Source organism: Dunckerocampus dactyliophorus, chromosome 15 (assembly GCF_027744805.1).
Source record: "Dunckerocampus dactyliophorus isolate RoL2022-P2 chromosome 15, RoL_Ddac_1.1, whole genome shotgun sequence".
Lineage (NCBI taxonomy): Eukaryota > Metazoa > Chordata > Actinopteri > Syngnathiformes > Syngnathidae > Dunckerocampus > Dunckerocampus dactyliophorus.
Window position 1 is genome coordinate 26,636,228 of NC_072833.1, and position 22,721 is coordinate 26,658,948.

At 40.8% G+C, this 22,721-nt stretch overlaps 1 protein-coding gene across 18 annotated transcripts in view; it reads right to left on the reverse strand.

The window, feature by feature from the left end:
* Positions 1–22,721, reverse strand: part of magi2a (membrane associated guanylate kinase, WW and PDZ domain containing 2a) — a 179,735-nt gene that overhangs the window by 109,933 nt on the left and 47,081 nt on the right. The window lies entirely within an intron of this gene.

Consider the following 22,721-nt stretch of genomic DNA (forward strand, 5'->3'; position numbering starts at 1 on the left):
TTCTGCTTGTAAAAAGGACATGTTTCCCCCCGAGAATATTACGACATTATTAGCTCCGCCAAGCGTTGTGCGGAGGTTATGTTTATCTGTTTGTTTTATTGTGTTCAAAATAAGCTGACAAGTTCTGAATGGATTTGGATGAAATTTCCAGGAATTGTTGGAAATGGGATATGGAAGAACTGATTCAATTTTGGGGGTGATCAGGATCACCTTCTGGATCCAGGAATTTTTTAAAAGGATTCTTTAACATTGCAAAATAGGACCATTTTTGGCATTTGTGCATATAACGCCACAAAAAATGGTCAGAGCACTTGGGAAAAAATGCAGGACAAATTTCCAACAGCTTCTACAAGATATCAAAGACTGATCCAGATAATGGAATCATTCCGGATACTATGATCCAGAATATGAAAACATAGGAGACCTCTGGATAGATCCCAGGAAGACAACAAATGAAGCTCTAAACATGCAACAAACACCATTAGATATGACCAAGACACCGTAGAAGCTGGATTTGTTGCATCTTCAAAAGCCATGGAGATAGATCCAGAAGAAAACCACCTTGCAGGAAAATGCCATTTTGTGAATAACAACTCATCTAATATTGATATCATTATGAATCCAATTGCAGGACTAATATTTATGGTGTAAATCACAACATGGGGGAAACTATGGTGCTTGGCGGAGGTCTGCGCTCTCCGAGTTCTTTTCTAGTTCTCATGATATCCTAACTTTGTCCCAACCCAATTTTCAAAAATTTGCAACTTCATTCTAACAAATTCACAACTTCATAATAAATAACATATTTTTCTTTAGCATTTCGACGTGATGCTTTTAAAAATGACATGTTTCCCTAATGTTGTTTGCTTTGTGCAAAAATGGAGTAAATAAATAATACGCTGAATCGTAAACACGCTGCATTGAATTTACCCTGGCAGTAGAACTCAGACATTGATTTATTTCAAATATTGATTTATAAAAATATGAATATATTTCCATGATTGGTTTTGCTGTGTGGCTGTGCGACTTATGGATGTGTAAAGCTACCGTGTTGTAGTATAGAGTACAGTAGTGATGTGTACGTGGTCTCCTTTGAAGATGAGATGAAAGTTTAATCATCCCCCAGAGCCAGCGGAGCCACTGAGGCTGCGGGAGGAGGCGGGATATCGTAGATGATAAAACAAATAAAGAGAAGTGATGTGTTACGCAATGGATGGCTACGGTGGCCGCTAAGCCAACACGGCGTGATGCACTTCACGATAAAAGAGCGCGCCGCCTTCACATGTGAGTCGGCCTGTGTTGAATTTTTCACCTCCTGTGGGTTTTCTTATGAAACGCCTTGAAACTTCAAATGGGCCACAGTCACTCTCACCCGTGCACGCGTGCAGCCTCCATGACGGGCTGGGATGGCGGGATGCCTAGCATGTGGAGTCGATTTGCTCTGATGGCCACCAATATGGCGACAAGCCGGCTGACATTTTGCTCGGTCACACGATGACAGCTGCCGCGCATCAATTGGTCATTCCGCTGATGGAATATTTCATTAGCGGCTCGGACAAACACGCTGCGTGCCTGCACGGGCGGGCACAGACGAGGTGGCTACTTGAAGCAACAGAGCGCGGCGCGTACCAAGATTTCAATCTGTCTGGCTAAATAATTGTTTGAGTGTTCCACGGGTAGGACGGTGCAAATCAGGCCAAGCTGCAGGGGAGGTTTTTTTTTTTCATTTATTCAACGTGTCAAGCGCCGAGCAAAACCACATTATTGTCCCACTTAGGAGCTGAAGTGATGGACAACTACGTATGAGGCAGGAAGCACGAGAACAAACACTGCATCCGCATGGGGGGAGACGGCTGAAGGAGGGAGGATGAAAGTCTTTGTGAACGTGCTCCCTTGTTCCCGTCGGCAGCTTCAGCATCCAAGATGAGACAATTACTCATACAGCCTCAGTAATTAACATCAGCGACAGGAAGGCCTAATGCTGCTAACACCATACAAGTGTGACAGAGACACCGTCTCCAAGGACACTAACCCCAGGGAACCTTCCTCTTTCTGCTACGGCCTCCTGGACTGCTGCACTCTCTGTGGAGGGATGCTCCACTGTCCTCTACATACTCGATATACTGTACGCTCCTATACATACTGGACGTGTACTATACATACTGTATATACGCTCCTATACATGTACTATACATACTGTATATATGCTCCTATACATACTGGACGTGTACTATACATACTGTATATACGCTCCTATACATGTACTATACATACTGTATATATGCTCCTATACATACTGGACGTGTACTATACATACTGTATATACGCTCCTATACATGTACTATACATACTGTATATATGCTCCTATACATACTGGACGTGTACTATACATACTGTATATATGCTCCTATACATACTGGACGTGTAAAACGATATCATTACAAAGCCCACTGAACAACTATGGGAACTGTTGCAAAAACATTAGTCAAATCCCCACAGGAGTGCCTTGCTGTTTTTAAGAATTTACAGCAAAAACACTCGTCGAAGATTCTCATAGAAGCATTCTGCTGTTTTTAAGAATCAACTGCAAAAACATGAGTCAAAGATACTCACAGGGACACTCTGCTGTTTTTAAGAATCTACTGCAAAAACACTAGTCAAAGATCTTCTATATGACAAATTTCAGCTGAAAAAAGGTAAGTTTTGAAATGAACTGTGACGGCGAGAACGTCTCCCCAGGAGACCTGGTGGATGGTTGCTCTCATCCACGTATAAAAGTATATCATTCTCATGGCTGCTTTTTTATGTCCTTCTTAGAAGTTTTTACAGATTTCTTCCATAAATCAGGCAGCGGAAACAAGCAGCACTTTAAATTGACGGTGTTTACCATTTGACTACGCCCTTGTGGAGCCTCGCAATGAAATGTTACATGAATGCTGCAAAGCTATAGATAACCAAAAACATCCTTTTTGTCAGCAGAGGTGAAAAAGGCTTACTTGGATGGAATTCTTTCTCCCCAAAAGGATGCTGATGGTGTGGTCCATCTGTGAGACATGGCAACACCACACAATGAATAACGATTCATAATTATTCCCCATGAAAATGATGACGTCCTTATTTATTCATGGAGCATGTACTGTACATGGAGGAGGATACGCGAAAGGGAGGGACTGTTGGCCGGAATAAGAATGCCCTTTTGGCTACAAGAGTCTCTGGCCATGAATATTAAAGCTCTTGTTCTCCAGAGCTGCTCTGTGGACCCAATCAAGCATCCCTCCTTGTCCCCTGCAGACGTGAGCCACCACTCACTGAAGAGAGACACCTGGGACTTAGTATGTATAGCACTTCAAAAGCCTTTGGAGAACATCATTAGCGGGGGATAATGTCCAGAAAGAACAACACAGTGTAATGTGTCCATATGGACGCGGTCCATTAAGCATTCTAGCCAGGTTCTGGCAGCTTCCTGCGCTGATTGGGTGACAAACCCCATTGAGCTTGGCCTCATTTTGGGGGACAAACATGAGGAAGATAACCACAAATGTGCCTTAGAATCACAGGCTTCCTGCTTTCATTCCCAGTCCGACACATTAGTCACAGGAGGAAACGCTTTCAAACCTACTACACTGACTCCTAACCTGAGTCCCATCCTTTATTCCTAAAACTACGTACTATTAGTACCCAAATGTATACTCAACCCAAAACAGAAATAAAGGTGCACCTAAATCTTGGCCTGATATTTTCTAAAGCAACCCTCACAAGCTTATGTGAGACGAACACACACGTCTTTCTCTTTTCTGTGCGTTCTAAAGATGTAAAAACACATAAAAAGAGGCAGCTAAGAATGCACGTCATGAGATGCACCAATTCTGCCTAGAAAGCCTTCTGAAAAAACCTGCAAAAAGCGCCAACAATGCTCCATTTCCATAATGTGAGCTGCACATGAACCACATTATTATTGCTGTTATTAACATTGTTACGGCCAACAACTACATTGCTGGCATAGTGACACCTTGCCACACCACACCGGCTAACAACTAGCCGGCTAGCAACTAGCTTCACCACACACTCGCTCACAATGCCAAAGGTGACGCTACATATTGGAGCTGCCGCCACTGCTGCTGTGTTTTTGTTTTGACGCTAGGTGTAGCGTTCCTTTCTATGTTGCTATGTGAAATCAATGCACCCAGGAAGGAAGTTCCCAAAATAGTGTAAGTATTCCATGTTATCATGAATGTAGCTGTTACTACACGCTCACAGCATGGATAGAAAACCACTAAACCTTGTTGGAGCTTTTTAATAGCAGCCTTTCGTGGCGGAATAAGTGTGTCCCATTACCTGCATTAATTAGCTGCCTCGTTTTTATATCTTTAGAACGCACAGAAAACAGGAAGACACATGTTCATGTGAACACATTTACATTTTAACACATGTGCACGCGTGCGCACACACACAGGTTAGTTCCAAATGGTTCATGGTTCATGGTTTTAATTCATCCTGAACATGCATATGAGTCAAACAGTAGTACATCACATAGTACAATTCACAATTTTGCATGTCCAAAAAGGACTAGGAAGAAGCAAAGCTTATTTAATCCTACCCCTCATCAGTTTCACATCAGTTGCAATACATTTATTCACCTCTTCTTCTTCCAAGTGTACTTTGTAGGTCTACATGACAATGTAGTGCAATCATAGCCAAGGTTTTTACTTACTAAAAGGAAGCTAGAGGCTTAATAATAACTGATAGAATGATTGAAGAAGTGTTTGATTGATAATGAGTGAGTACAGACCATGTACTCTCCACAATGAAGAGTTAGTAGTCAGTGTAGTAGTGGTGGCCGCACGGTGGTCTAGTGGTTAGCATGTTGGCCAACACAGTAACAGCCTGGAGATCGGGAAGACCTGGGTTCGATTCTCCCTTGTGTGGAGTTTGTATGTTCTCCCCGTGTGTGTGTGGGTTTTCTCCGGGCACTCCGGCTTCCTCCCACATTCCAAAAACATGCATGTTAGGTTAATTGGACTCTAAATTGTCCATAGGTATGAATGTGAGTGTGAATGGTTGTTTGTCTATATGTGCCCTGTGATTGGCTGGCGACCAATCCAGGGTGTACCCCGCCTGTCGCCCGAAGTCAGCTGGGATAGGCTCCAGCATGCCCCTGCGACCCTAACGAGGATGAAGCGGTATAGAAAATGGATGGATGGATGGATGTAGTAGTGGTTAGATATACTGTAGTATTGTATGTACACAGTGGTTCAGGTCTCTTCTTCTTTGTATTTTGTGAACATCAACTGCTTGTACTTTTCTTAAAATGGCTCATTGTTGTGCATTGTTTGAGTTCCTCACTCAATCCGTTCCACAACTTGATTCCACATACAGAAATGCTGAAAGTTTTCAGTGTTGTCCGTGCATTTAAGTGTTTTAGGTTAATTTTTCCTCTCAGATCAAAAACTCCAGAGGATCTTATGGCAACACAAAATTCCTACCTATTTCAAACCAGTAAATACCCTGAGACAAAAACTAGTGCATCCTAAAGACAAGGCTCCAAACCAAAAACAGAGCAATGTGGTCTATTCCATCCACTGTAAAGATGAGGAATGCAAAGAGCACTACATTGGGGAAACTAAGCAAATGCTCCAAAAAAGGCTTTATCAACATCGCAGGGACAATTCTAGTGGTCCTCAATCAGCAGTACATCTACACCTGAAAGCTACCAATCACTCTTTTGAGGACAGCGAGGTAAAGATTTTGGCCAAAGAAAACAGATGGTTTGAAAGAGGAGTAAAGGAAGCTATTTTTGTCAAACAACAGAACCCATCATTGAATCGGAATGGTGGTTTGAGGTTTAATTTGGACCCTGTGTTCAGCAGGTTACTGAGACCAAAACCCACAGCTCTTAGTCTTGCAAATGAGATGAAGCCAGGGCCGAGCCAGAACAATAGATGCTAACTAGCCAGTATCAGAGTCGTTCATACCCAACTCAGGGAGCTACACTTCCCTTTTATCAGAGGTGTTAATAACAGGATAGGATTATACCACTACTCCGCCCAGTCTTAGTGTAAGGAACCAATAGTAGGAGGGTGTTGGCACACCAATTCCGCCCACTCTTACTGTATTTAAGGCCTAGGCTACCAGCACTTATTAGTTCGCTGACGAAGCTCTTCGGATGAGAAGCGAAACGTCCGACACCTTCTTCACAGAAGTACAGATGACGTCTCTAGAAGAATTTCCCTCTCAGATCATATTTCTCCTCTCTTGTTGATAAGAATTGTTTTACATTTTTCGGTATAATTAATAATAATATATGCATAATTTTAGCCGTCTGAAGGTTTACTAGATCCGCAAATTTTAATAATTGTGATTTTATAAATAAAGAGTGTGTGTGTTCTCTGTAAGCAGCATTATGGATGATCCTGAGTGACCTTTTTTGTAGCACAGTTAGTGGCTGAAGTGCACTTTTGTAGTTATTACCCATAACTCCACACAATAAGTTAGATATGCTGATATCAGTGAGCAGTAGAGCGTATGTAGTGCTTTTTGGTGAAGGACAAATTTAGCTTTATTCAGTATTGAGGTGTTTCTTGCCACTTTATGTTTTACATTTTTAATGTGAGATTTCCAGTTCATCTTCTCATCTATTATAACCCCGAGAAATGTATTTAGGTTCACCCTGTCAATGTCTACACCATCAATTTGTATTTGCTGGTACGTTTCCTTTTTACACTTACCAAATAGCATTACTTTAGTTTTACTGAGGTTCAGGGATAGTCTGTTTTTATCAAAACATCTTTTTAGTAGAGTTAGTTCATCTGTGATTTGTTGTACTAGCTCTGGTGTGCTGTCTCCAGAACATAATGCGCTTGTATCGTCTGCAAATAGTACTAGCTTTAGGTCTCTTGGGACTTTACAGATGTCCTTTATATATAGATTGAATAGTTTTGGTCCTAGGATTGACCCCTGGGGAACGCCACATGATATGTTTAACTCCTCAGACGTATGTTCTCCTAGCTTCACATATTGCCTCCTGTCAGCTAAGTAGCTTTTAACCCAGTTCAAGACTAACCCTCTAATTCCATACCTTTCTAGTTTAGTGATTAGAATATCATGATTAAATGTGTCAAAGGCTTTTGTTAAATCCATAAATACTGCAGCCGTGCACTTTCTATGATCTATAGCGTTGGTGATTTCCTCTGTAATTTCTATCAGTGCCATGGAAGTTGAAATGTTGCTTCTGTATCCGTATTGACTCTCCGCGAGTAACTCATTTTTGTTTATAAAATTGTCCAACCTGTTATTAAATAGTTTTTCAATGATTTTGGAAAATTGTGGCAGTAAGGACACTGGTCGGTAATTTATGAATTGATGTTTGTTTCCATTTTTAAAGATTGGAACTACTTTAGCTATTTCATTTTATTTGGGAATTGACCTGTCTGGAATGATAGGTTGCTAAGGTACGTTAGCGGTTGTACAATCTCATTTATAACCCTTTTTATCCTTTCCATTTCTATTCCGTTGCAATCGGTTGATGTTTTCGCTTTGAATTTATTGACAATATCTATGATTTCCTTTTGTGTGACGTTAGTGAGGAACATGGAATTGGGATTCTTGTCTATGATCTCATTTCTTTCCTCTACTGGGGGTCATTTGGGATCTTTGTTTCCAATTCCGGTCCAATATTTACGAAGTAATTGTTGAACCTTTCAACTACCTGATTCATATTATCATATTTATCATTTCCATCTATAAAATAAAGAGGGTAGTCTTTCTTAGCACCGTTCCGTATAATACTCTTTAGAATGCCCCATGTTGCTCTCGTGTTGTTTTTATTCTTGTTTAATAATTGACTATAATATTCTTTCCTACACACTCTCAGGATGTTTGCTAACTCTTTTTTGTATGTTTTATATATGTTTCCTGCTTCTTTAGTGTTTTGAATGATAAATCTCCTATATCGTGTATTTTTCTTCTTCCAGGCGTTTAGTAGTTCCTTGGTCATCCATGGCTGATATCTCTTCCTTTGCTTATTAAATACTTCTCTCAGTGGACAATGTCTGTTATAGCACTTCATGTAAACATTAAGAAAGTTTTTATACGCCTCGTTCACATCATTCTCACTATACACGCACTCCCGTCTTTGTTTTTCCAAATCTTTCCTAAAAGCGCTGATACTTTCCTCTGGATGTGATCTTCTGACTGTCCTGATATCGTCCTTCTTTCTCTTTTTATAGTTTTCATTATAAATGGTAAACACCGGAAGATGGTCAGTAATATCATTAATTAACAGTCCACTTGTCGTGTTGTTGTCGATATCATTGGTAAATATGTTATCAATTCATGTTGCGCTGTGATCTGTAATTCTGCTTGGCCTGGTGATTTTTGGATAAAGACTTAAACTGTTCATTGTATCTAGAAAGTTATCTATTCTGTTTTGGTTATTTGAATTTAGAAGGTCAATATTGAAATCTCCACATACAAAGATTATTTTTTGGCTAATGTCTGTGAATGTTGCTTTGATCCAATCCTCTAATATTTCAATGCTAGACTTAGGTGTTCTGTATGTACAACTTATTAGTACATTTTTACTTTTCTCTTTACTGATTTCAATAGTAATGCATTCTAGAATGTTATCAATAGCAATCGACATGTTCTTTACTATAATAATATAATATACTATACTTTACTATAATCTAAATAAATAAATATAATTAATAATGTCCCTATTGACGCAGTTCAGGTCATAACCTTCCAGCTGAAAGTCCACGCCTTTGTAGTCATTAATCCAAGTTTCTGAAATAGTGATTATTTTAAAGGGTTCCTTAAATAGACTCAAGTATTGAGTATTTTACAATGTGAACGTTGTAAATAGCTCATGGTGTTATGTTTGTAAATAAATCGTTATTTTGATGTAAAACAACCCTTTTTTGTGTTGTTTACGTCGTGGTGTCACAAAAGCAAAAAATATTTGTGTCAAAGTGAAAGTTACGCTTGAAAAGTATCTTTTCACAATGGGCTGGTTTGTTATGTTAACTTATGTTCTACTGCTAATTTATAAAGAACAGAAAAATGCTATGATTTCATTTTGTGCAATTGAACTTGAGGGCGGTTTAGAGCACTCACACTCACCACCCGTGCCGGACTTTAGGTGGGCCCAAGCACGGTAGGGTCGGCCTAGCGCAAGTACGCCCAAAATAGTCCGAGACGCCTGCTTCCGTGGAGTCATCCCGAGATAAGGCTGTCAGTCGCGGCTCAGCAGGAAATGTGCAGATAACTATCCTGCCGCTGTCTGTCAATGAAATTGAAAAGATGGAGCATACGGGGGGAGTTTTGAGTCCGTGGGAATACGAACTCCAAGCAATGTAGGAAGTGTTTCATGAAAGCTATTTCTCTCAAATGAGATTTTTCCACCGCTGCCCAGGAAGCATGGTGGCTATAATGGTGCTCATCTGGCGGTGAAAAACCTGCTGGTGACCACAGTCACCCAGTGTGGGGGCCCTTTTGTAATTACTTTATAAAACCACAGCCTGATCTAAAACAGAAGGCAGTGAGAAACCCAGCTCCATTAAGATGCGGCCTTCTAAATATAAGGTCCAACTCTCAATGCGATGTTCAAAAACTTAATCCAGTTTAAAATCATGTGGTCCAAGTCTTAATCCAGTCTAAAGTAATGTGGTCCAAGTCTTAATCCAGTCTAAAGTAATGTGGTTCAAGTCTTAATCCAGTCTAAAGTAATGTGGTTCAAGTCTTAATCCAGTCTAAAGTAATGTGGTCCAAGTCTTAATCCAGTCTAAAGTAATGTGGTTCAAGTCTTAATCCAGTCTAATGTAATGTGGTCCAAGTCTTAATCCAGTCTAATGTAATGTGGTCCAAGTCTTAATCCAGTCTAATGTAATGTGGTTCAAGTCTTAATCCAGTCTAATGTAATGTGGTCCAAGTCTTAATCCAGTCTAATGTAATGTGGTTCAAGTCTTAATCCAGTCTAATGTAATGTGGTCCAAGTCTTAATCCAGTCTAAAGTAATGTGGTCCAAGTCTTAATCCAGTCTAAAGTAATGTGGTTCAAGTCTTAATCCAGTCTAATGTAATGTGGTCCAAGTCTTAATCCAGTCTAAAGTAATGTGGTCCAAGTGTTAATCCAGTCTAAAGTAATGTGGTTCAAGTCTTAATCCAGTCTAATGTAATGTGGTCCAAGTCTTAATCCAGTCTAATGTAATGTGGTTCAAGTCTTAATCCAGTCTAATGTAATGTGGTCCAAGTCTTAATCCAGTCTAAAGTAATGTGGTCCAAGTCTTAATCCAGTCTAAAGTAATGTGGTTCAAGTCTTAATCCAGTCTAATGTAATGTGGTCCAAGTCTTAATCCAGTCTAAAGTAATGTGGTCCAAGTCTTAATCCAGTCTAATGTAATGTGGTCCAAGTCTTAATCCAGTCTAATGTAATGTGGTTCAAGTCTTAATCCAGTCTAATGTAATGTGGTCCAAGTCTTAATCCAGTCTAATGTAATGTGGTTCAAGTCTTAATCCAGTCTAATGTAATGTGGTCCAAGTCTTAATCCAGTCTAAAGTAATGTGGTCCAAGTCTTAATCCAGTCTAAAGTAATGTGGTTCAAGTCTTAATCCAGTCTAATGTAATGTGGTCCAAGTCTTAATCCAGTCTAAAGTAATGTGGTCCAAGTGTTAATCCAGTCTAAAGTAATGTGGTTCAAGTCTTAATCCAGTCTAATGTAATGTGGTCCAAGTCTTAATCCAGTCTAATGTAATGTGGTTCAAGTCTTAATCCAGTCTAATGTAATGTGGTCCAAGTCTTAATCCAGTCTAAAGTAATGTGGTCCAAGTCTTAATCCAGTCTAAAGTAATGTGGTTCAAGTCTTAATCCAGTCTAATGTAATGTGGTCCAAGTCTTAATCCAGTCTAAAGTAATGTGGTCCAAGTCTTAATCCAGTCTAATGTAATGTGGTCCAAGTCTTAATCCAGTCTAATGTAATGTGGTTCAAGTCTTAATCCAGTCTAATGTAATGTGGTCCAAGTCTTAATCCAGTCTAAAGTAATGTGGTCCAAGTCTTAATCCAGTCTAAAGTAATGTGGTTCAAGTCTTAATCCAGTCTAATGTAATGTGGTCCAAGTCTTAATCCAGTCTAAAGTAATGTGGTCCAAGTCTTAATCCAGTCTAAAGTAATGTGGTCCAAGTCTTAATCCAGTCTAATGTAATGTGGTCCAAGTCTTAATCCAGTCTAATGTAATGTGGTTCAAGTCTTAATCCAGTCTAATGTAATGTGGTCCAAGTCTTAATCCAGTCTAAAGTAATGTGGTCCAAGTCTTAATCCAGTCTAAAGTAATGTGGTTACGGATTTGCCAACTGCCTGAGGGTCCTGCTGGGGCGCCATCAAGCTGATCTTAATAATAAGGGGATTTATTATGCTTTTCCTTTTTCTGACCTATAGATGTTACAATGTTGTATTTTCGTGTTAAACGATTCCAACGTGTCAGATAATGAGGTTTGCACATTTGGAAGTGACACCTGAAAACAGTTTTGGACGACTCTGGACGCTTTTTTTTTTCCATTGATGTCAATGCAACCCGGACTTCCTTATATGGGCATGCCCAGGCAAACGCGGTAGGCCTGCCCTCACCCCGCTCTGCTTTGCTCTGCTCTGTTCAACGTGTTAGCACGTACGGCTCCCAGGAAATGTTTGTTGGGGTGTGTGTTGCTGATTCCCGGCCAGCAAGACAAAAATATGATCTGTCAACGGTACTTCCCACGGGACTGTTTTGTGAACATGGGCCAATACGAAGCCGGATCCTTCGCCATTCTACGCCTGTTGCTGTAGTCCGACGCCTTTCCAACATTATTTGGTGGTGTTGACGAGTCAGAAGAGCAAGCTGTAAGTAACAATTTATCAGTGTCCTAACTGGGTTTGTTTTGTGTAAGTAAGGGGTCCGGCAGCTGTCCGGAAGTCCTCGGGAGCACTCAGCGTACCTGGAGGAGGGCCGGGGGTGGAGTAAATTACACAGACCATTTGGGCTGAAAGATCTAGAAAGCTTTCTGTGCGGGTTTTCACGTGTAGCTGCTCTATAGGAGTCCACAACTCAATAAAAAGGCCCGAAAATGAGTATAATTGGTCCTCTTTAAGGAAGACGCCTGATCCTCTACGTTTCACCAGTGATTTTGAAAAAGTACGTCAAATATGTTTTTGTCATGGTTCCCCTTTCGTATCATATAGCCCAGGGGTCGCCAACGTGAGCCACCCACGACCACATGAGGCGCCCGCAAGCCTGCTTATAATTCAGGTTTTCAGTTCATAATAATGTGAAAAGACTAGCAAGGAATGCATTGTGGAATACAAAAAACGTGAGTTGTGGATCCCAGCATTTTGTGAACGTCTGGTAAAACAAGCCTATTGGCTTTGTTTGGCTTGAAATATCCATCCATTCAACTTCTATGTTGCTTACCCTCACTAGGATCACGGGTATGCTGGAGCCTATCCCAGCTGACTTTGGACAAACAAACAGTCACACTCACATTCATACCTATGGATGGACATGTTAGAGTCACCAATTAACCTGACATGCATGTTTTTGGAATGTGGGAGGAAACCGGGGGGAGAAAATAAATGTTACAAAAATGAGTGGCCATTTTCGTTTTGTAAAAGTAGCTCTCACAAAAAAACACCTTGGTGACACCTGATACAGCCAATAGTACATTGAAACATTTACACTTCATCTACAGCAGGGGTCTCAAACTCGTGGTCCGTGGGCCATTTGCAGCCCGCCGAGTCACATTTTGCAGCCCGCGACTTGTCTTCAAAGATGACTGTAACACGGCCTGCGACCAGCCAGTGTTACTCGTAGGATGCACACGTAAGCCTACACTCAACTAAGAGTGAGTGAGTCACTTAAAAATTGTGGTAAAAAAATTCAACCCATTTTTTATACCTTGTCTTCATTCGGGTCACGGGCAAGCTGGAGCCTATCCCAGCTGAATGTAGCAAAATATAAACTGTGAAATTATTTATTTATTGATTTGATTCACCCTATTACTGTGTCAAAATATTCTTGTTATTGTGAGCCGTGTATCGCGTGTCGTATCGTGAGGTACCCCGACATTCCCAGCCCAAATCCCAATACTTGATGCGGCCCAGCCTCACTCAGACTCCACCTCCAGCGGCCCCCAGGTAAATTGCGTTTGAGACCCCTGATCGGAATTGGCAGCATTATAAATCTGATCGGAGCATCCCTTGTTTCAGCCTCTCACCCACACGGGAACGCCGAATTGTTTTGAAAACGGCTACCAGAGTGTGAAAGTTTCTGTAGACACGAGCAAATCTGCTACTTTTTCGCCGTCACGTGACCAGAAGTGACCCTTGACGACAAGCCAACATAATGTCTGAGTGCATGACTCACCCCAGTTGACATTCTCCTGATATTTTTGTGTTATACTCCAGAATGACACGTCAAAGTACGTAATTCCACTTAGTCATAAGTCTAGTTGAGCCTTGGAAAGCGGAAGACAACGGACTAATGTGCACGCGTTCTTTCTTCTTCTATAGTTTGGTGTGTCACATGGTTCCATCTGCGTGTCAGCTCACAGCACCACATGTAGGTGTGCTTTCCAAGCGGACAGTACCCGATTTCCAAAAGGACAGCTACCCGACGCGGATTCTCTGGGTTTAAGTGGAGGTTTAGAAGGAAGGGAAGGGACAAGAAGAAAGAAGTGAGTTTTAGCAGCGGAGGCTTTGACGCAGACAGGGAGTGGAAAGGGTTGCCATGGAAACCCCACCCTCTTCCAATGAGCGAGGGAAGAGAAAGGGGGACAGATTCAATGGATGACAGAAATTGAGCTTTTGATTAAAAGCGTCTTGGTGATCAAATCAGTTAACTTTTAAACACGTTGGTTTGAGGTTGCCAGTTGGAGCACTTTGGGTCGGGATGATTCCATAATGAAGGACTTGTGTGACCTTGCTAATGACTTTTATCCAATAGACATCTGGATATTCAAAACAAACAGCTTCTACAAAATGATACCTCACTGCAAAGGGTGACAGACTGTGGGAGGATGTGAAGATGAAGGCATCAGGACAGAAACGAATAGCAGCGTATGGACAGATGGGACGTACCGTCTCTCTCATTAGGAAACCGTTGACAAACTACCCGAGACAATCAAACCCCCCATTGACTTGTCCTGGGACACACCTCTCTCAGTTCATTCATTGGTCCATCACAACATCATCATCCATCATGGCAGCTCTTCATCTCAGCAAAGATGATTTAGACAGATGTATGTCCATTTCAGCAGGACTGGTTGAACAACATGGCCGCCATCATGCAACTAACTGGCCATAAGTCATTGATGATATTGACTGCATGTCATACGCAGGCTAGCATGTCTTCCTAAGCATCATTTGCATAACAGCCCGTGACAGGCTAAAATGTTATTATTAGTGTCAACATGTCAGCTTTTTCTCATTACATTATGCCATATTGCCCTATTTTTCCATTTTTGCTGGGTTTTTTTTGGTTTATTTTATTTCTACAATATGCCAAGAATCCATAAAATTTGTCACAGTTCTGTCTTTTTATTTGTTTACAGTGCAAACGCACGACACAGGAAGCACTTCCTGTCTTTCACTTGTCATGTGGGAATTGGCAGCCATGTTAGGACGCATACTACGGATTCACCGACACACATTTTTCTACTTCTGATCCGATCCTGATACCTGATTTTTGATATCTGCCCATTTTTTCTTTACCAACATCAGCCAACGCAGCTGTCTCCACACATGCAGTGGCGCTCACACACACACACACACACACACACACACACACACACACACACAAACACACAAACACACACTCACAGTCACACACTCACGCAAGCGCTCAGCCTGACACGTTCAGTTTCACGGCTTCACAGTCAGACAACACACAACCCTTATGTATGTACTGGGATGTACTGTAATAAACTCCTCTCTACAATATTGGAGTGACTGGTCACTGATATTCTTCCTGTTACCTTTGTTGATATTTCCTTTAGCAACGTCGTGATATTCTTCTGGTTATGTTCAATGATATTCTTCTTGTTATATATATATATATATATATATATATATATATATATATATATATATATATATATATACAGTCAAACTTATCTATAGCAGCCACTAGAGGGAGTCTGCAAAAGTGGCCGCTATAGACAGGTGACCTCTATAGACAGGTTGGCGTCCAGTTTGAATGTTGACCAGTAGAGGAAAAAAAAGGGAAAAAAAAGGGAAAAAAATCATAATAATAATGTTGACCAGTAGATGGCACTGCGGACTGCGGATAAAAGTTGTACAGCACTACTAGGCTTGTTATTATCATGGTTCATGGTTTTAATTCATCCTGAACATGCATATGAGTCAAACAGTAGTACATCACATAGTACAATTCTCAATTTTGCATGTCCAAAAAGGAGTAGGAAGAAGCAAAGCTTATTTAATCCTACCCCTCATCAGTTTCACATCAGTTGCAATACATTTATTCACCTCTTGTTCTTCCAAGTGTACTTTGTAGGTCTACATGACAATGTAGTGCAATCATAGCCAAGGTTTTTACTTACTAAAAGGAAGCTAGAGGCTTAATAATAACTGATAGAATATATCCACCACCCACAGAACAAAGCTGTGCTCGTAATGTCTTACGCTTGTTTTTAATATTTTACTTTTTATACGGCAGAGTGTCAGTACAGCTTTAGTTCATCAGGAAGTGACGGGAAGTGACGGTGGGCGTCCCGAGCAGGAGAGCTAAGCTCAGTGCTAGCTGTGAGTTTGGAGAGAGTTGGGAAGTGTGTTTATGTTGGCGTGGATGTAAAGTCCTGCAGTGTTCTCCGCTGTTAATAAAGCCATTAAAGTGCATCGGCGACGTGAGTCTCTCCTTCCCCACAACAAGCGGCATTACAGTATTGACCAGTGCACACCAGGAAATAAACGGTGTCATTTCTTACAGGCATTGGCTGGACAGCTATGTAGTGGGGCTTGTTTAACCTTTGCCTTGTGGGCAAGCAGGAAGGAGAGACGATGCTGAGAGATGTGTGTGTGTTCTGAGCTGCTGTCTGGTGGCCGCGTTCAAGAAATAAAGTTGGCAGAAGCAACAGGAGAAGTTTCCTTCTTTGCTTCGGAGCTGAATAACACTGACAAGTTAACAGACTAGTAGCGAACGGAAAAGAAGACGGCTTTGTTTGTGTCGAATACAGAAGATGAGGACTTTGATGGATTTGTGGATGAGGATTGATGAAAAATAACGTGAGTACATTCTAAAATACTTCAATTAAGTACAACTCAACTCAGTTTTGCTCCCGCTGCCGCATGCATGCTAGCGTATGTTTTTTTTATTGTAGCGTCGCTGGGAGCACGTCCTGTTCCCAGCATACTTTGCGGTAATGTTTTGGTGCAAATGCTCTTAAAGTTACATGTTTGACCAGGAAATAGCAAGCTCAAAAGAAGACGGCTTTTTTATGTGGAACAACTGACGGTTTGTGTGGATCTTGTGAATGATTGTGACTGAGCTAGGACTCAGTAATTAAAGTCTACACACGACGGCTTCATCGATGGAAAAACAAAACTTTTTCGTGCATGAAGCTTCTACTTGAGTCGGTAATTTGGCCGCTATATGCGGTCAGATATTGACCAAGGGAGACAAAATAGGTGGCCGCTGGCTGCGTTGGACAGGTGACTGCTATACACAGGGTCTATAACATGTAAATTTGCTGCGGGGGATTTTTCAGTGGCTGCTTTAGGCAGGTGGCCGTTCTATAAAGGTGGCCGCAAAGACAGGTTTGACTGTATTCTTCTGGTTATGTTCAATGATATTCTTCTGACTATGTTTGCTGATATTCTTCTTGCTACGGTTGTTGATCTTCTTCACGCTACTTCTGCTGATATATTTTTAGCTACATTCATCAATATTCTTCTAACGACGTTCGCTGATGTTCTGACACAGCTGACTTTGCCAACACAGACATGGCTCATAGATGGGAAATCTCGGCAGGTGATATCTGCAATTTCCGATACGTGAATCACACCGGCATCAGAACCTGATACCGATACTGAATCGGATTGGCTCCATCCTTCATGCACACCACCACCTAACATGTAGTGCCAAATTCAGTTGTGGCGGGCCGCCACAGATAAATTAATGTATGGGAAACACAACCAACAGGGGCGACACAAATGTCATTTGCAGTCAGTGTGGAAAAACCACCATGGGGGTCATGTACTCTATATTTTTATGAGCACCTGCTGCTGACCTGTCGGAAAAGTCTAGATGAAAGTCTGTCCTTGCCCAGCAACGAGAGCTAAAACGCTCAGGCATGAATGTGCTCATTTGCTTGCAAAAGAAGAAACCAAATGAAGTGGAGGCGAACACCCGAGAGAGTTGAAGCCTGTTGACGTTCATCTTTCACTGACCTGACTGCTTTTTTCTGCTTTTGCATATTTTTCGACAAAAACAAAAGGCTGCATGTGCTAAAGTTATTCAATCAATGGATGAAAGCACCGCCTGCTTGTGCTGTGACTCAGCGTATTAAAAAAAGCACATTTGAAATAACATCATTGACACACAGTCATCCCTAACGATATTGCAGTTTTTCAACTGATAATTAATTCATAAAAGATGGCTGTTTCGTGGCTGAATACAGCCTACTATTAGTAGTATTAAAAAAAAGCATATTTAAGCAAATTGTATGTATTCTTGGCCTAAATGAAGCATTTTCAAGCATAAAAATGGCTAAATGATTAGTTAGTTTAAATTATCTCACACAATAACAATAACATAATAATCATAATAAAAACACGGGCTACTGATGGGGTCATAGCCCGCGACAAGCTAAACCTCAACTCGGAACCTCCGACATCACTTCCCGTCCGCCTGGCGCTAAGGTCCCCCCGAGAACACAAGCAGGAGTCGTATTTACGTCGAATGTGGCTTATTTACTCTTATTATGTCTACTATATTGGCTAATGCCAACCTAAAGCCATTTAAAGCCGCCATTACAATACATTGATGAGACAATAGCCACCGCAGGAAATACGCTGTCCAGAAAAAAAAACAAGGAACTACAAGTTTTTTATGTCTTATTTTCTCTTATTTTGTCTACTATATTGGGTAATAGGAGTGTAAAGCTGACCGTAGGGGTGTTATTTCATGTCTAGAGGGCTCTAATAATGTTATCAAGTGTATTTAAAAGTTCGTAAACAGGTTTTTAATGTCTTATTTTCTCTTATTATGTCTACTATATTGGGTAATAGGAGTGTAAAGCTGACCATAGGGGTGTTATTTCATGTCTAGAAGGCTCTAATAATGTTATCAAGTGTATTTAGAAGGTCGTAAACAGGTTTTTTATGTCTTATTTTCTCTTATTATGTCTACTATATTGGGTAATAGGAGTGTAAAGCTGACCATAGGGGTGTTATTTCATGTCTAGAAGGCTCTAATAATGTTATCAAGTGTATTTAGAAGGTCGTAAACAGGTTTTTAATGTCTTATTTTCTCTTATTATGTCTACTATATTGGGTAATAGGAGTGTAAAGCTGACCATAGGGGTGTTATTTCATGTCTAGAGGGCTCTAATAATGTTAAAAAGTGGATTTCCAAGATCGCAAACAGCTTTTCTATGTCATGACTAAAAAAATATTTTATGTATTAACTGAATCCTGAGATAATATAATAATAATAATAATATATATCATATATAAATATATATTTTAAAAAAAACGTCTTTTGTCATATTATGACTTCCTTCTCATATCTGTGCATACTAACTATTTCCTTGGAATAATAATACATGAAGGAAAATACTAAACATTTTTCCTTGTGAATTGTACTTTGTATTCTTGTCGTATTAATACTTAATATTAATAACTTAATACTGGCAAAATTACAACTTCTTGCTTAGAATATTATGACATCTTATAATATTTTGAAAAACCATGAATTCTCCTTCTAATATTACACCTTTATTATTCCTCATATAACTACAACAATTTGTTTTTCTTGGGAAATGTAGAAGACGAAAAAAAAAAGAAAAAAGAAAAGAAAATACTGAATCCTGCTTTGCAGAAATTCACTTATGGCGGGCGGGTGTGGAAGCAATGACCAGCCATGACGGAGGGATTCCTGTTCTTCACGACTAGCTGGCATACTGACCACCCACCCAACCCCCGTCGTCTATCGCTCACATCAAATCTACGTGGATTACGGCACGATAGGCCTGATTTCACGCGGGCCCCGGCTATTAACGCTCTGACCTTGGATTTCAAGCAGGCAATTTGTCTGAGCGCTGGCCTCCCCCCCCCATCCTCCCCGACTGAGTCCAAGTTCCTCCATTAGTATGAGAAGCAGCCACCTCTCTTACCTGTCTGCCTGTCAGCCAACTCCCCCCGCCCCACTTTCTCCCCACTCAAGGGTTATGTTTAAATTGCAGTGATGAAGCACTTCAGATCTCTGGCTTATTATCATTCTCTCTCAAGCGCCCAGATTTATCTCACACATCTCAACAGGCGTCCGTGTACAGTTTCAAGATAAGCATTTTCTACCCCCACTCCTCCCCCCTCACGCGGTCCAATGTTATCTTTTCAAATCTCAACACCAGCTGCACATAAAAATAAAGCTTCGGGAAACAGAGCTGTTTAACTTTACAAAAAAAAAGAAGACAAAAAAGTATCTGATGATTTTGCAAAAGGCACATTTTGCCGTCAGCCAACATTTTCGACACATCGCTGCCTCTGCAGTAATCTCCACGCTGGCAGTTATTGGTTGCATGTTATTAAGCTCTCATAATAAAATACTGGACCACACGCAGGGGCTAAAAATCCCCAAATCCCTTTTTTGTGAATCCTTTTTTTCATTTCCTCCACAACTGAAAAAAAATGTAGATTAGACAAAGAGTGTCATAAAACAAATAAAATACAAACAACACCCAAGACGTCCACGCCCTCTGTGAACACACGTCTTTCCCTTTTATGTTCTAAAGATATTTAAAAAAACAGCTAAAAAGAGGCAGCTAAGAATGATGCACATAATGGGACGCACCTATTGCGCCTTGAAGGCCTTCTGAAAAAGCCTCCAAAAAGCGCAAACAATGCTCCATTTACATCATGTGACCTGCATATTAGCCAAGCTACAGTGACATTTATGGAGCGAAATATGTGTCTTTTTGTCCAAACAAACAAAAAACAGATTTGCAAGAAAAAAAAACCAAGAGTTTCTCACAAAACTTCAGAATTTGCTCTTTTTTCTTGCAAATCCATTATTTTTGTTTGCATTTTTTTTGTTTGTCAATCATTTTTTTTGCCTGCAATCTTTTTTGCTTGTAAATCTTTTTTTTATTATTGGAAATCGTTTGTTTGCTTATAAGGATTGTGGATGATGGGCAAAATCCCCCAAAAGTGCCCTTTGCTCTTTTTCCCATGTTGTTTTTTGTTTACATTTTATTTTCCTTGTAATGTAATGAATTTATTCCCATAACATGCGGACTTTATTCTCCTCATATTCTAACTTTTGCCCAACCTTGTATTCCAAAAATTGCAACTTCATTCTTGTCTTGTCTCTCGTAATATTACGACTTTAGAAAATAACATCTTTTTTTCTTTGATATTTCAACTTTACAACAAGTTTTCTACTCAGATTATTACAACTTTTTTCTCATAAAACTAACAAAAAAACTTAAAATCGAAATAATATTATGACTTTATCTGGACTTTATTCTTGTTATATTCTAACTTCTTCCAACCTAATATTCCAAAATTTCACTCTTTCTTTTGTTTTGTTTCTCATAATATCACCAATTTACAAAATAACATCTTTTTTCTTTAATATTTCAACTTTATGCTTGTAAAAGTAACGTGTTTTTTCCTTTGGGTGATGGGCAAAATGCCCCCGACAAAAGTGCACTTTTCCTTTAAGCAGCAGGCAGCTTGAGGGATATACGAGGCACATCGGACCATCGGAATATTTTAAGAGCTTTCAGGAAGCCTGCAGCAGAATTTGCGACCCCGTGTTCCTCTTTAAAGCCGGTACTTAAGATGTTCCCGAGCTGAAAGGCGTCACTGCTGCCACGGGATCAGCACACTGGAAGCGCTGCAAAGTGAGCATTTACCAGGGTCGTCTTTGCTTTTATTCACCAAAGACGACCAAGTTCATCATTTGACCTTCTACATGAACAGGAAGTTCCTCAGGCACCCAGGACGGAATGGCAAAAAGCCTTCCATCCAACAATCAAACGATGGCCGCCTCATTATTGTGCCGTTTAATTGCCTCTCTCCACGCAGCCCATTTCCCTTTTGTCTATTTACATGCTTTTATTCTCCAATTTGTCGCTTCACCATCGTTTCCCATCCTCCATGCCCCTCGGCCAGCGGCCGAAACAAAACCAAGCACACGGGACACAGAAATACGCAGTGCGCTTGAACGCCTCATCAGCGCAGGGCACACAGTGTTTATCAGGAGGTAGAAAGGAGACAGAAACAGAGTTGTTCATCGTTCTTTGTGTGCGTTCGGTGAACAAATAAACTACACACACAGTCACAGTCAGTCACAATCAATCAGTTTGTTAGGTCCCTCGGTAAAAATATCCTGGATTTGAAGTCATTCCTGACGATCATACACCAGCAGAGAGTCGATGGTCCTCGCAGCAAATGACAAAACCCATCACAGTGAGCTGAGGGAAGTGGCGAGCCAGACACACCGGCTCGTATTTTGCCATATAATTTAATTTTAAAATGGTCTAAAAAATGCAGATAATATCAATTATCGATGATTTGTAGCACAGTTACCAACCAGCAAAATTTGTTATCGTGACAGGCCTGCCAACACGCCCAGGTGTTGAGACAGATGCACAGAGTGAACTCTCTTGTCATCCAGCCTGTTTGGTAAAGAGAGAGGAGGAAAACAAACACGCATGACGTCAATATATCCAGGCTGGCAAAAATATCGACTTTGTTTTTATTTATCATGTGATTGATTGATTATGAAGGGCCGCACGGTGGTCTAGTGGTTAGCATGTTGGCCAACACAGTAACAGCCTGGAGATCGGGAAGACCTGGGTTGGATTCTCCCCTGGGCATTTCTGTGTGGAGTTTGCATGTTCTCCACGTGTGTGGGGGGGTTTTCTCCGGGTACTCCGGTTTCCTCCCACATTCCAAAAACATGCATGTTAGCTTCATTGGTGACTCTAAATTGTCCATAGGTATGAATGGGAGTGTGAATGCTTGTTTGTCTATATGTGCCCTGTGATTGGCTGGACACCAGTCCAGGGTGTACCCCGCCTGTCACCCGAAGTCAGCTGGGATAGAAGAAGAAGAAGAAGCGGTATAGAAGATGGATGGATGGATGATTGATTATGGTGTCCCAACTATGCATTCTTCAGAGAGACCAAGTCATCAGTGCACAGATGTTTTGTTTGGGCGCTCCATTCTGCAAAATGACTGCTTCGTTAGGCGCACTGTTTGCCCGTAAGATAACCGAGACAGTGTACGAAAACCCAATCATCCGAAAACCGCTGCGTAAAAAAGTCAGGTTCCGCTATAAATGGTTTGGTTCTTCTTCTTGAGGACTGCAGGCTCAGGGCTGCTCCAGCTCTTAAAAAAGGAGAGAGCGAACCGCCAGAGAGTTGGGCTTAATGATGCAGCTAAGCTAATGCACAGCTAACACACCGGTACGCGACAACCATCACAGCTCCTTAAAGACGTAATGAGC